Source organism: Gorilla gorilla, chromosome 20, assembly GCF_029281585.2.
Source record: "Gorilla gorilla gorilla isolate KB3781 chromosome 20, NHGRI_mGorGor1-v2.1_pri, whole genome shotgun sequence".
Classification (NCBI taxonomy): Eukaryota; Metazoa; Chordata; class Mammalia; order Primates; family Hominidae; genus Gorilla; species Gorilla gorilla.
In genome coordinates this window covers 54066982-54081659 of record NC_073244.2, presented here as the reverse complement: position 1 = coordinate 54081659, position 14678 = coordinate 54066982, and the positions used below count along the sequence as shown (strand labels likewise).

At 46.5% G+C, this 14678-nt stretch overlaps 1 long non-coding RNA gene and 1 other non-coding gene across 2 annotated transcripts in view; both read right to left on the bottom strand.

Moving 5' to 3' along the window:
* Window positions 1–14678, bottom strand: part of LOC129528551 (uncharacterized) — a 105731-nt gene that overhangs the window by 56435 nt on the left and 34618 nt on the right. The gene's annotated exons all lie outside the window — the stretch shown is intronic.
* Window positions 4603–4736, bottom strand: LOC115931667 (U4 spliceosomal RNA). Its single transcript, XR_004068115.2, has one exon. It is a non-coding gene; the product is annotated as a U4 spliceosomal RNA (small nuclear RNA).

The following is a 14678-nucleotide window of genomic DNA, read 5'->3' as shown; positions in this document are numbered from 1 at the left end:
TGTCAGTTCTAACCAAGAAAGCAATTTTGCCTGATTTGTGACCACAGGAAAAAGGGTGCTCACTTTACTTTCAAATCAGTGCCCCAGTCACTGTTAGCACAAGCCACAGCAGTGGAGTAACCAACACATGATGTAAAATGCCTTCTATTTGCCTGGTGCTATGGCAAGTACTACAGGCAAGATCTGTAAAGATGGAAAGGGGCATCCCAGAGAAGAAAGCAGCAATCACAGCTAACGCAACTTATCCTGCTTCTGGGCTTCATCTTCCTCTAACTCATTGATTCAATCTGTCCTCCACTTTGACAGTCAAAGAGATCACCCTAAAACACAAGTCTGCTAATGTCAATGATACTGCCTTTGGAAAAATTATAACAGTGAAAAAAATATGGCAGTAAGAGATCTTATCTAACCCATGCTCCCCCACCTTGCCTTTCCCTTAATCATTCCTATGCTTAGGCTAAACTAACTTTGGGAGACATTTAGTTTATAGTTTAAATGATAAGAAACCTTCCCCAAAACTCAACCACCTTTGTAAAGCTTATGAAAGGCCATCAGGCTAGAGGGAGGAGAGGAACCTGAATTCCGCTAAGCTGTAGACTGGTCACCAGATATGTCCTGCACATAACATCACTGTTGTAGATTGGCCTTTTGAGATATCTTTTCAGGTTTTTTGCATGTCTGACACCCAGAGCTCCACCTGGACCAGCCAACTCCACTCCTGTGGCCCTAGCCAGAAGCAACTCGCTCAAGAGAGCAGCTTCAAGATCCTATGATTTCATCTCCACCCAAACCAATCAGCAGCAAGCACTCCAACCCCTTCCCCCAAACTGCCTTTGAAAAACCTCTAACCTGGGGGGAGGTGGAAGGGATAGCATTTGGAGATATACCTAATGCTAAATGACGAGTTAAATGGTTGCAGCACACCAACATGGCACACCTATACATATGTAACAAACCTGCACATTGTGCACATGTACCCTAAAACTTAAAGTATAATAATAATAAAATAAAATAAGAAAAAAAGAAAAACCTCTAACCTATGAGCTGAAGATGAGGTTGATTTGAATAACAACTCCATCTCCCATGTGGTGTGGCCAGCCTTGTGTCAATTAAACTCTTTCGTCCCACCCCATAAACTCTTTCTTTACTGCAATGCTGTGGTCATTATTTGTACAGCAGGCAGGAAGAACCCGTTGGGTGGTTACATCAATACCCTGCCTAAAATCTAGGTGTAGTTCTCCATCACCTTGAGGATAAAATCTAAACTTCTTCACCAAGCATTCCAGGCTCTTCGTAATCTGGTCCCTGATTATTTCTAATCACTGTGCCTGTGTACTCTCTGTGACAACAGGCTCAGCTACTTGCAGTTCCCTGAACACATCACTGACTGCACTCCCTCACATCACAGACTTTGCGTGTATTGTTCCTTCTCCCTAGACGGCCCTCCTCTCAATTTCTACTCCTCTTTCAGAACTTAGCTCTTAAAAATAGAAAGAAAAGAGAAGAAAAGAAAAGGTTTCTCTGTTCTCAGCATTCTCATCCCAGGATGAGTTAGTAAGCCCTCCCCTATGCTCCTGTAACACTTGATTTGTCCTTTAATCATAACGCTTGTCATTCTTTTCTTTTTTTTTTGCGACAGAGTCTCGCTCTTGTCGCCCAGGCTGGAGTACAATGGCACAATCTCAGCTCACTGCAACTTCCGCCTCCCAAGTTCAAACAATTCTCCTGCCTCAGCCTCCCAAGTAGCTGGGATTACAGGCGCCCATCATCACGCCTGGCTAATTTTTGTGTTTTTAGTAGAGATGGGGTTTCTCCATGTTGGCCAAGCTAGTCTCAAACTCCTGACCTCAGGTGATCCAACTGCCTCAGCCTCCCAAAGTGCTGGGATTACAGGCATGAGCCACCGCGCCTGACCCATGCTTGTCATTCTGTTCTGTAACTGTTTGACTTGTCTCCCTTATAAGACTATGAGCTCCTTAAGGGCCACCATGTTTTTATTTCCATTAATACACTTAGTACCTAATATATTGCTTAGTATCTAGTAGGCATTCAGGAAACTACATGCTTATTAAGGAATTCAATGAATGAATAAATAGCACCAAACATTTACTGGATTCCATGTGTGAGGCACATGGTGAAGTCTTAAACTTAATCAATGTATTGAGTTTGTGAAAGGAAAATAAAATGTTGGGATCCCAAATTCACTATGCCAAAGGGAAAAGTTAAGCTTGGGAACTGACTCATGCAGAAACTGCCTTCTTTTTGTTCCTAAACAGATAGCTGTAATTTCACAGGCTTACATTATCTTGTGTAAAATGTAGATCTATTGAGCACTAGATAAATGCATAATTGACTTCCCCTCCATTCCTTTCTTTTCACATGTAAAATGTGAATTCACTGAGTGCTAATCAAAGCCTCCCAAGAATGTAACTGTTTGCCTCACTGCCTACCCTCCCCTTTCTTTTTCTTTCCTCCTCCTCCTCCTGCCTGTTCTTTCTCCTTTAAATATTGAAGTCCTCGGCTGGGCATGGTGGCTTACGCCTGTAATCCCAGCACTTTAGGAGGCCGAGGGGGGCGGATCACGAGGTCAGGAGATTGAGACCATCCTGGCTAACATGGTGAAACCCTGTCTCTACTAAAAATACAAAAAAAAAAAAATTAGCCAGGCATGGTGGTGGGCACCTGTAGTCCCAGCTACTCAGGAGGCTGAAGCAGGAGAATGGCGTGAACCCGGGAGGTGGAGCTTGCAGTGAGCCCTGAGATCGTGCCACTGCACTCCAGCCGGGGCAACAGAGCGAGACTCCGTATCCAAAAATATATATATATTATATTATATTATATATAATATGTTATATATATATAATATATATAACGTATTATATATAATATAATATAATATATATATACAGAAGTCCTCAAAACCCTCTTTGGAAAAAGCAAGGCCACAGATCCTACTGCAACATGGCTCTTTTTCTCCAGGTGCATCCTCAGCATCCTCAACCTTGGCAAAATAAACCTCTAAATTGATTGAGATCTGTCTCAGGCACTCTTTGGTTTATAGGTGTCTATAATATAAATAGTATCTGGCCACATACTAAAAAAATCAGTAACTCCAGGTGCAGTGGTTCATGCCTGTAATCCTAACACTTTGGGAGGCCAAGGTGGGAAGATCACTTAAGCCCAGGAGTTCAAGATTAGCCTGGGCAACAAGAGGAGACCCTCTGTCTCTACAAAGAAGAAAGAAGAGAGAAGGAAGAAGAAGGAGGAGGAGGAAGAGGAGGGAGAGGAGGGGGAGGGGGAAGGAGGAGGAGGAGGAAGAATAGGAAAAGAAAAGAGAAAGGAAAAGAAAGAATGAAGAGGCCTAGATTTGAGGGGGGGGGAAAAATAAAAAAACTCTGAAAAAGCACCTGCCTAACCTCCCTCAGGAGACTCTGGTGAAAAGCAAATGTGATAATACCTGTGAAACTATTTTATAAATTGAAAAAGCATACAAAACATCTAAAGAGAAGCAATAATGTTATTTCTGCCCTTCTTAGGTTATTTCAGAACAGGAATGGTATAAACCTGAAGCCTACCAAATAATCACTCCTTTCCTGAAACATTTTATCTATTTATCCACTTCTCCAGGTGCCCCAAGTTAGGTGTCTCCTGAGATGTATCTTGCAGAACTCAAACTGTTAATAGAGTTATAATGTCAAAGTATCTATAACATACAATAAAGGTCTTCCTCACCCACACACAGAGTCTCTTAAAAGAGGCTTCTTCTCTGATATTGCACTGGCTTTCTAAACAATCCTCCACCTATAGTTTTTCCCCTTCATACCGATTCTGCGTTTTATCATTAAAATAATCTTCCTGTCCAGGTGCGGTGGCTCACGCTTGTAATCCTAGCACTTTGGGAGGCCAAGACAGGAAGATCACAGGTTCAAGACCAGCCTGGCCAACATGGTGAAACCCCATCTCTACTAAAAATACAAAAATCAGCCAGGCGTGATGGCATGTGTCGGTAATCCCAGCTACTCGGGAGGCTGAGGCACGAGAATTGCTGAACCCGGGAAGGCGGAGGTTGCAGTGAGCCGAGATCACACACCACTGCACTCTAGCCTGGTGACAGAGCAAGACACCATCTCAAAAATAAATAAATAAATAAAGACAAAAATAAAATAGTCTTCCTGTATCATAGAATCATAAACTCTCTAGCTAGAGAAACTCCTCTACAATCACATGATCCAAACTTCTTACTGTATAGATAAGGGATCTAAGGTCCAGAGAAATTAAAAGAATACATGGCCAAATCAAGGTCACAATATGAACATCATTCCCCTCCTCAAAAACCTTCAGATAAATTCCAAACTCCTTAGCACGGCATTCAAAGCTCTTTACAACCTGACCTCAACCCACCTATTCAATCTCATCTCCCTCTCATGTCCCCTACAAGCCCTTGGTTCCAATCTGTTTTCTTCCTATCCTCTGAACTTATGCTACTTGGCCTCATTCTGTTCTTTTTCTGGAGTGTCCCTCCACCTTCCTCTCCAACCTTTGCAGGTTTGCAACACTCACTTGTTCAGAAAGCCTTCCCTGGCTTAGCCCATGGGGCAGCTCTCATAGCTCTGAACTCCCAAAGCCTTCACGGTCCATGACACTTGTTGGCTGATGTTATTGCGAAAGTTTCCCATTCACAATAATTGCACCTCGGATAAACCTCATTGGCTACAATAATACCACTGCGCACAACCAGCCAGTATTATGTTACATGCATTCCCAACACTGTGATTTACATGATTTTCTATCTTATTACCTCTCACCCCATCTAGACTGCAACCTCCTTAAAGGCAAGAGATTGTACTTTATATTTCTCCACAGCTCCCAACTGCACCTAACCTGTGACTGTGAGCATTTACTGAGCACCTATAATGTGTAAGTTGCTGTTCTTTTTTTTTTTTTTTGAGACGGAGTCTCGCTCTGTCGCCCAGGCTGGAGTGCAGTGGCGCGATCTCGGCTCACTGCAAGCTCCGCCTCCTGGGTTCACGCCATTCTCCTGCCTCAGCCTCCCGAGTAGCTGGGACTACAGGCGCCTGCCACCACACCCAGCTAATTTTTTGTATTTTTAGTAGAGGCGGGGTTTCACTGTGTTAGCCAGGACGGTCTCGATCTCCTGACCTCATGATCCGCCCGCCTCTGCCTCCCAAAGTGCTGGGATTACAGGCGTGAGCCACCGCGCCCGGCCAAGTTGCTGTTCTAAGGCCTTTGTGTACGTGATGTCATTTGATCCTCATAAATCAGCCAGGCACGGTGGCTCACGCCTATAATTCCAGAACTTTAGGTGGCTGAGGTGGGAGGACTGCTTGAGCCCAGCAGTTTCAGACGAGCCTGGGCAATATAGAGAGACTTCATCTCCACAAGAAATTTAAAAATTAGCCAGGCATGGTGGCACACATCTGTAGTCCCAGCTACTTGGGAGGCTGAGATGGGAAAATTGCTTGAGCCCAGGAAGACGAGGCTACAGTGAGCTGTGATCAAGCCACTGCACTCCAGCCTGGTAACAGAATGAGACTCTGTCTCAAAAAAGATCTTCATAATTTTCTCACAAATGAGAAAAGTGAGGCTCACAAAAGAGTAAACTGTCAAGATCACACAACTTAACTAAAAAGTGGCAGAGCTATAGTGAAATGCAGGTTCCTCGGCTTCCATAAAAACATTTAGCCAAAAACCATGCTGCCTCTAACCCAGTTGGTGTCTTGAATGGGACAGGTGCGCCCGAACTGCTCAGTGACTAACCAAGACATTCACAAGCCCAGGCAGAGGGCCAAAGTATACATGACAAAGAATCAGAGCAGGCTTGATGCTCCCTTCCCCTGAAGCCCAGATTTGGGTTTCCCCAGGTCCCTGCAGGGTCTCCTTTGTTTCTTGGCATTGACTCTTCACCTTGTGCCAATTTAGGCAGAGGCCCCACTCTGTTCCCCAGGTAGCTTATCCGGGAGCCCTGACCAAATGGGTAAGACAGCAGGATACAAAAAGCCAGATTCCTCTGAAGCAGTGAGAAAAGTGATCTTGAGCAACTGGCTCACTGGAAGGGAGCCCTTTCCTATGGCCACCCTGCTCCTGTGTTTTCCTTTCGGGGCCTGTTAGGCAACTTTGGGATTACAGAAACAAGACTTCTGCCAACAAACTGTGTCTAACAGAGTCTGAGTGGAAGAAGCCCTGACACCTTGCAAACCCTGGACAGCGGGAAGACCCGTCTCTCTCCTGCCTTGCCCTGACTGAGGGCCACATCCTCCATGTGCCCATGGGGAAACACAGCTTGGAAAACAGGCTTTTCTACCCTGGTGGCAACAGCTGCCATTTACTGCCATCAGTTATGTAATTTAATAACTTATTGCCAAGCTCTATACCTGGTGCTTTAAATGCTTTGTGGTTTTGGGGGGCTTTTTTGTTTTTCTCCCCCCACCTCAATCCTTGTTAACATTCTGTGGACTATAGTCCACTGCAGTAGTTAAGGACATAGGCTCTGAGGTTGGGCTTCCATGTTCAGAATCCCAGCTCCACAACTTAAGAATTGTGTTAATGTTGGCATGCTGCTTAACCTCTCTATGCCTCAGTTTTCTTATCTGAGAAATGACAACTACAATAGTACCTAATTCCTAGAGATATATGGGGATTAACTGTATTAATAAATATAAAGTGCTCAATACAGTAGCTATTATAACTATTACATGGTATCATCTTCATTTTACAAATGTCGCAATTGAGCCCTGGAGAGCTTAAGTCAGTTGTCCAAGATCACGCAGATAATAGAGGACAAAGTGGATTTAAATCCAGGTCCAGTCTGTCTGACCCCGAAGGCACCAAACACCCAGTGCTTGAAGTTTCTCTCTCTGTGTCTCTTTCTCTCAAGCTGAACTATACTTACAGAGCTGTTGGGGTGGTTAAAGAGCTACAATAGGACCCAAGTTAGAATTAAGTTCCCAGGGTCACCCTGAAGAAGTGAAATTATGTAGGGCCCAGAGCTGCCATTAAGAATGTGGGGTTTGGGGCCAGGCGTGGTGGCTCGGACCTGTAATCCCAGCATTTTGGGAGGCCCAAGTGGGTGGATCAGCTGAGGTCAGGAGTTCGAGACCATCCTGGCCAATATGGTGAAACCCTGTCTCTACTAAAAATACAAACAAAAATTAGCTGGGTGTGGTGGTGGGCACCTATAATCCTGGCTACTAGGGAGGCTGAGGCAGGAGAATCACTTGAACCCAAGAGGCAGAGATTGCAGTGAGCCAAGATCACACCATCGCACTGCAGCCTAGGCGACAGAGAATCCGTCTCAAAAAAAAAAAAAAATGTGGGGTTTGGGCCAGACGCAGTGGCTCATGCCTATAATCCCAGCACTATGGGAGGCTGAGGCAGGAGGATCACTTGACCCCAGGAGCTAGAGACTAACCTGAACAATATAGCAAGACCCCGTCCCTACAAAAATAAGTTAAAAAGTTAGCCACATGTGGTGGCACACGCCTCACACCTGTGGTCTCAGCTACCCAGGAGGCTGAGGTGGGAGGATCGCTTGAGCCCAGGAGGTTGAGACTACAGTGAGGTATGTTCACACCACTGCACTTCAGCCTGGGTGATATAGCAAGACCCTGTCTCAAAAAATAAAAAATAAAAATAAAAAAAGAATGTGGGGTTTGGGCTGAGCACAGCAGCTCAAGCTGATATATAATCCTAGCACTTTGGGAGGCTGATGCAGGAGGATCACATGAGCCCAGGAGTTTGAGACCAGTGTAGGCAACAAAGTGAGACCCTGTCTCTACAAAAAATTAGCCAAGTGTGGTCGCATGCGCCAGCTGCTCTGGAAGCTGAGGCAGGAAAATCACTTAAGCCCAAAAGGTTGTGGCTGCAGTGAGTCGTGATTGTGACAGGGTACTCCAGCCTGTGCAACAGAGTGAGACTCTGTCCCAAAAAAAAAAAAAGAATGTGTGGTTTGGAAAATTTTCACCCACCCTACCCCCAGTGATTTTACACAAGTGACATCAGGCTGAAATGATATCAAAAGCAGTATTAAAGGGGGAAAGAAGTCACAAAAGGGCATCATGAAGAATTAGAAGAATGGGAGAAAACGGGGAAGGAAGTCCCAGCTGCCACTGCCTTTGTGCCTCTGTGTGGTGGAGGGGACAGCAGCTTAATGTATGAGCCTCCAACAAAAATTTGGCACCAGTTGGTCTGAGCATGCCTTTTTTATTTTCTTATTTTGAAACAGACTCTGCCCTCTGTCACTCAGGCTGGAGTGCTGTGGGGCAATCATGACTCACTGCAGCCTCGACCACCAAGGCTCTAGTGATCTTCTTGCCTCAGCCTCTCAAGTAGCTGGGACTACAGGCATGTGTCACCATACTCAGCTAAATTAAAAAAATTTTTTTTTTTTTTTTTTAGAGATAAGGTCTCGCTATGTTGCCCAGACTGGTCTTGAATTCCTGGGCTCAAGGAGTCCTCCCACCTCGGCCTCCCAAAGGATTGGGATTACAGGCATGTGTCACCATGCCTGGCCTGAGCATTTCTTGTGCATCTTTCTCCACAAATGCCCCTCCCTCCCTTTTTTTGAGATGGAGTCTCACTCTGTTACGCAGGCTGGAGTGCAGTGGTATGATCTCAGCTCACTGCAACCTCCACCTGCTGGGTTCAAGTGATTCTCATGCCTCAGCCTCCCGAGTAGCTAGGATTACAAGTGTGCACCACCATGCCCAGCTAATTTTTATATATAGATAGATACCTATATATATAGATATCTATGTCTATCTGTGCATGTGTGCGTATGTGTGTGTATAAATATATATATATATATATATATTTTTTTTTTTAGACAAAGTCTCACTCTGTCACCCAGGCTGGAGTACACTGGCAAGATTTTAGCTCCCTGCAACCTCCTCCTCCCGGGTTCAAGCAATTCTCCTGCCTCAGCCTCCTGAGTAGCTGGGATTATAGGCGTGTGCCACCTCGCCCAGCAAATTTTTGTATTTTTGATAGAGATGGGGGTTCACCATGTTGGCCAGGCTGGTCTCAAACTCCTGACCTCAGGTGATCCACCTACCTCGGCCTCCCAAAGTACAGGGATTACAGGCATGAGCCACCACGCCCAGCCTTAATTTTTATATTTTTAGTAGACAAGGTTTCACCAAGTTGGCCAGTCTAGTCTCAAACTCTTGGCCTCAAGCAATCCTCCCACTTCAGCCTCCCAAATTGCTGGGATTAAAGCCATGAGCCACCGTGCCTGACCCTGCCCCATTTAACTACTGCCTAGCATCCTGGTCTGAATGGACAGAAGTAATTATAGTTCCCTACGGATGACTCATGACTCCGCAAGGCTCAAATTGCCCTGCCATCTCACTACCACTGTTTGTAAGAACAACTAACAAATCCCATTTCTGGTCCCCCAGGGAACATACACTCATTCTCCACCTCTGGGTGTGCTTGAGGCCATGCTGTTGTATCTGGAGAGATGAGGGGCAAGCTGAGGGATAATTGCAGTTGCCACCTCCACCACATTCCCCCCACAGCCTTTCATAAGGAGCCCAGTGTCTTGCCTTCCCATGGCCACTGTGTCCTAAAAGGGAGAGTCAGAAAGTGGCAAGGGGCTGGATTCACACCCCACTCTCCTGTGTCAGCTGCTGCATGACTGAGCTAGCCTGTCTGGTTCTGAGAGCTCCCAAAGGCTTGCAAGACAGACAGATGGGTACTGTGAGAATTAGCCCCAGAAGGCAATGTTCAAGAAAAGACAAACCGTTTGTTCCTGAGGAAAGAGATCCTATTTTATTTATCTTTTTTTGAGATGGAGTCTCACTCTGTCGCCCAGGCTGGAGTGCAGTGGCACGATCTCGGCTCACTGCAACCTCCGCCTCCTGGGTTCAAGCGATTCTCCTGCCTCAGCCTCCCAAGTAGCTGGGATTACAGGTGCCCGCCACCATGCCCGGCTAATTTTTGTATTTTTAGTAGAAGTGGGGTTTCACCATCTTGGTCAGGCTTGTCTTGAACTCCTGACCTAGTGATCCACCCGCCTCAGCCTCCCAAAGTGCTGGGATTACAGGCGTGAGCCACCGCACCCGGCTTATTTTATTTATCTTGGAGAATTCAGCACCTGGCCCTTGTTAGATACGTGAAAAACATCAGTGAAATTTAATTGTTTTTAAAGGGCAGAATGCCTACATGTTGGTTAGAAACAAGCCATAAATCTAACCAATTTCCTGCATGTCAACGTGTCGCCAGTTTTCCGGGAACAGGATGACACCTCTGTCACAGAAGCGATCAAATCCTCTAGGTCCAACTCATAAATCTAAGGGTGTGATGGCTAAACAACCAACATCTGATTTCTTTCTTTTTTATTTTATTTTATTTTATTTTATTTTTGAGACGGAGTCTCGCTCTGTCGCCCAGGCTGGAGTGCAGTGGCGCGATCTCGGCTCACTGCAAGCTCCGCCTCCCAGGTTCACGCCATTCTCCTGCCTCAGCCTCCCGCGTAGCTGGGACTACAGGCGCCCGCCACCACGCCCGGCTAATTTTTTGTATTTTTTAGTAGAGACGGGGTTTCACTGTGTTAGCCAGGATGGTCTCGATCTCCTGACCTCGTGATCCGCCCGCCTCGGCCTCCCAAAGTGCTGGGATTACAGGCGTGAGCCACCGCGCCCGGCCCAACATCTGATTTCTGAGAACTGACCTTGGACTATTCAGAAGGTATGGGAATTTCATCCTCCACCTCCCAACCCCTCACATGATTCATACCCAGGAATAAAACAAGGCGGATTTCAGACTGGATTAAGAAAATTTCTAACATCTTATCCAGCCTCTGACAAGTTACCAGGACATTGCACAAAAAGCAGAAACATAAAGAGAGCAAGCCCAGCTCCTAAATCACTTCCTCTCAGCATCAGCACATCAGCAGCCACTGATCCACATTCTGACCCACACGCATGCACCAGACACATGTAATACACTCACAAAGCTTCACCTTAAACTCTTAAGTAGCAGTGACATACAAGACATTATCACAGAACACAGAATCTCACATGTGTTACAGGAGCTCCCCAGACAATACTAACCAAACCGTAAGAATCTAACTCCACCTACCCTTCACCATATCTGTATGAATACTGGGAGCTGGAGCATGCACATGTGTCTCTCTGTGCCCTGGATCTGTCAGGTTCTATGGAAAAGGGGAAATACGAAACAGAGACCCTGATGGCTATGAAAAGAATTTCCTGCTATTTGCTTCAAAGACCCATAGGCAGGAAACAGTTGGGAAATCTATCAAAACAATCATAGCCTACTCTAGAAACTGAATATTAGAGAGGCAGGCAGAACAGGGAGGGGAGTCATGTTATTACTGGAACATGAGAAGTCTGTGCAATGGCAGGGAAGCTACCAACTGGGCCTCCTTCCCCAGAGCCAAAGGAAGCTCCTGCCTCCAGACTCTCCTCACCACACCCACAGTGGGCCTCTTCAGCCCTTAGAAACACAGAGCTATTCAAGAAGAGATGCAAATAAAACTCACTACTTGTTCCTTTTGGGGGAGGGAGGCACATGTGACATAAAAAGCAGCATTCGGGGCTCTGCCACACCTGCCTCAACCTACCACTGTTAATCACAGAATCAGAACTTGAGAACACAAAAGATGATCTCACTCAAATCCAACAGCTTACAGATAAGAAAACTCCCGTCCAGAGTGAGCGAGTGACTTTCTCATGGTAACAAGGAAAGTTGGTAGCTTAGCTGACACAGAACAAGGCCTCCTCACTCCCAGCCCAGAGCCTTTCCCTCACTTCTGGATCTTCCTGAGGCCAGAGTGTATGAACATCCCCAAAACTGAGCTGCATAAAACTCTCTGATGTCCTCACCCGAGGCAGTGGGTATAACTGGATTGGCCCTCCAAACTTGCTAGTGGATGAGATGGAAGCAGAAAGATTAATACTTCCTCCTGTTTGTCTGTCTTGCTCAGCTCAGGGCCCTAGGGGAGTCACAAAAGATGAGGACACGTGAAGAGTACAGCAGCAGGTAACAGGATGCCCGTTTCACATCCCAGGCTGCAATTCCACTGTCCCCCATTCACTGCTCTCAGCAGTCCCCACTGTTGAGCAGACTGAGGTGAAGCAGCTAAACTTCATGTCACTCCACCTCCATGGCAGAGCATGGCAGGCCCGAGAGAAGTCACTACAACTGCTCCCCTCCCAATGCTCATCGCCCAACCGAGCACCAAACCACATGGAGGTCCTCAGCTGGGAAGTTCCCCAACGGGACAGAGAGAGAAGTGAAACCCATCTGGGGGAGAAAAATAAATGAAAGGCAAATGTAAGAGATGCTGCCTCACATTGCCTCCTCTGGTATAAAGGCAAGTGCAATTTTAGCCACTCTTGGTCCTCCCACCCCACCCCTCCAAGAGCCCAAAGAAAGAAAGAGAGCACGGACCACATTATTGTTTTGGGTTTTGTTTGTTTGTTTGTTTGAAATGGAGTCTCGCTCTGTCGCCCAGGCTGGAGTGCAGTGGCGTGATCTTGGCTCACTGCTACCTCTACCCCCTAGGTTCAAGCAATTCTCCTGCCTCAGCCTCCCTAGTAGCCAGGATTACAGGCATGCGCTACCAAAGCCTGGCTAATTTTTGTATTTTTAGTAGAGACAGGGTTCCACCATGTTGGCCAGGCTGGTCTCAAACTCCTGACATCAGGGATCCACCCGCCTCAGACTCCCAAAGTGCTGGGATTACAGGCGTGAACCACCGTGCCGGCCTACATTGTTAATTTTACAGAGGAACAAGACCCAAACTGTGGTGACTGAAGAAGCCAAGATTCCATTTCCTTCCAGAACCAGATATTCAGCCTTAAATCAGTAGGCCTCAAACATCAATGTTTGAGAAATTCTTCTTTCAGTTGGCCCAAGTGACAACTATAGATCTCAGGGTTTTTTTTGTTTTGTTTGTTTGTTTGTTGTTGTTGTTGTTGTTGTTTTGAGACCGTCTCACTCTGTTGCCCAGGCTGGAGTGCAGTGGCGCAATCTCGGCTCACTGCAACCTCTGCCTCCTGGGTTCAAGCAATTCTCCCACCTCATCTTCCTGAGTAGCTGAGAGTACAGGTGCACACCCCCATGCTTAGCTAATTTTTATATTTTTAGTAGAGACAGGGTTTCACCATGTTGGCCAGGCTCGTCTTGAACTCCTGACCTCAAGAGATCCCCCACCTCGGCCTCCCAAAGTGCTGGGATTACAGGCATGAGCCATCGCACCTGGCCTAGATCTCGGTTGTTTGTTTTTGAGATGGAGTCTCGCTCTGTTGCCCAGGCTGGAGTGCAGTGGCGTGATCTCGGCTCACTGCAGGCTCCGCCTCCTGGGTTCACGCCATTCTCCTACCTCAGCCTCCCCATCAGCCAGGACTATAGGCGCCCGCCGCCATGCCCGGCTGATTTTTGTATTTTTAGTAAAGACGGGTTTTCACCGTGTTAGCCAGGATGGTCTCAATCTCCTGACCTTGTGATCTGCCCACTTCGGCCTCCCAAAGTGCTGGGATTACAGGTGTGAGCCACCACGCCCGGCCTAGATCTCAGTTTTTAATAAACATCTTCGAAGATTCCAATACAGATGATCCAAGGACCACTCTATGAGAAGTCCTACCCTGTTGCTTTCCTCAGCATTCCTGCTCTCAATCTGGGAGTCAACCTGAAAGTTGACACTTTCTGTACCTGAGCTGCATTTTATCTATGTCTTCGTTAGAGGTAAAAGGAAACAAAAGAAAACAAACAAAAAAAAACACAGAAAAGGCCAGGCACGGTGGCTCATATCTGTAATCCCAGCACTTTGGGAGGCTGAGGTGGGCAGACCACGAGGTCAGGAGTTCAAGACCACCCTGGCCAACACAGTGAAACCCTGTCTCTACTAAAAATACAAAAATTAGCCGGGCGTGGTGGCGCGTGCCTGTAGTCCCAGCTACTCGGGAGGCTGAGGCAGGAGAATCACTTGAACCTGGGAGGCAGAGGTTGCAGTGAGCCGAGATTGCACCACTGCACTCCAGCCTGGGTGACAGAGCAAGACTCCATCTCAAAAAAAAAAAAAAAAAAAAAAAAACAGAAAAGTATAGAATGTACTGAACTACCCTGAACTGCTGAGTGATTAAGACCACATGCTATATAGTCCCCCAGGCGGCCTGGCTTCATATTCTGGCTCCAGCATACAAGCTGCAAGGCCCTGGGCAAATGACTATACCTCACTCCCCTCATCTGTAAAATGGGGCCAATAAAAGTACCCGCCACATGTGCTGTTGTGAGGATCAACTGAGGTAATCTAGTTAAAGTGTTTAGCACACTGCTTGGTATGTACTGAGTACACAATATTTGTTGGCCACTCATTGTACTATTAGTACACAATATTAGTTACACTAGCTGTGTTAGATGTACTAATTGTAAGCATACAATATTTGTTGGCTATTAGCATTTAATATTGTCATATAAACATATAAAACCCATTACTCATTACACCCAGGCCAGGCACAGTGGCTCATGCCTATAATCCCAGCACTTTGGGAGGCCAAGGCGGGCGGATCACCTGAGGTCGGGAGTTCAAGACCAGCCTGGCCAACATGGCAAAACCCCCTCTCTACTAAAAATACAAAATTAGCCGGGTGTGGTGGCACATGCCTGTAATCCCTTCTACTCCAGAGGCTGAG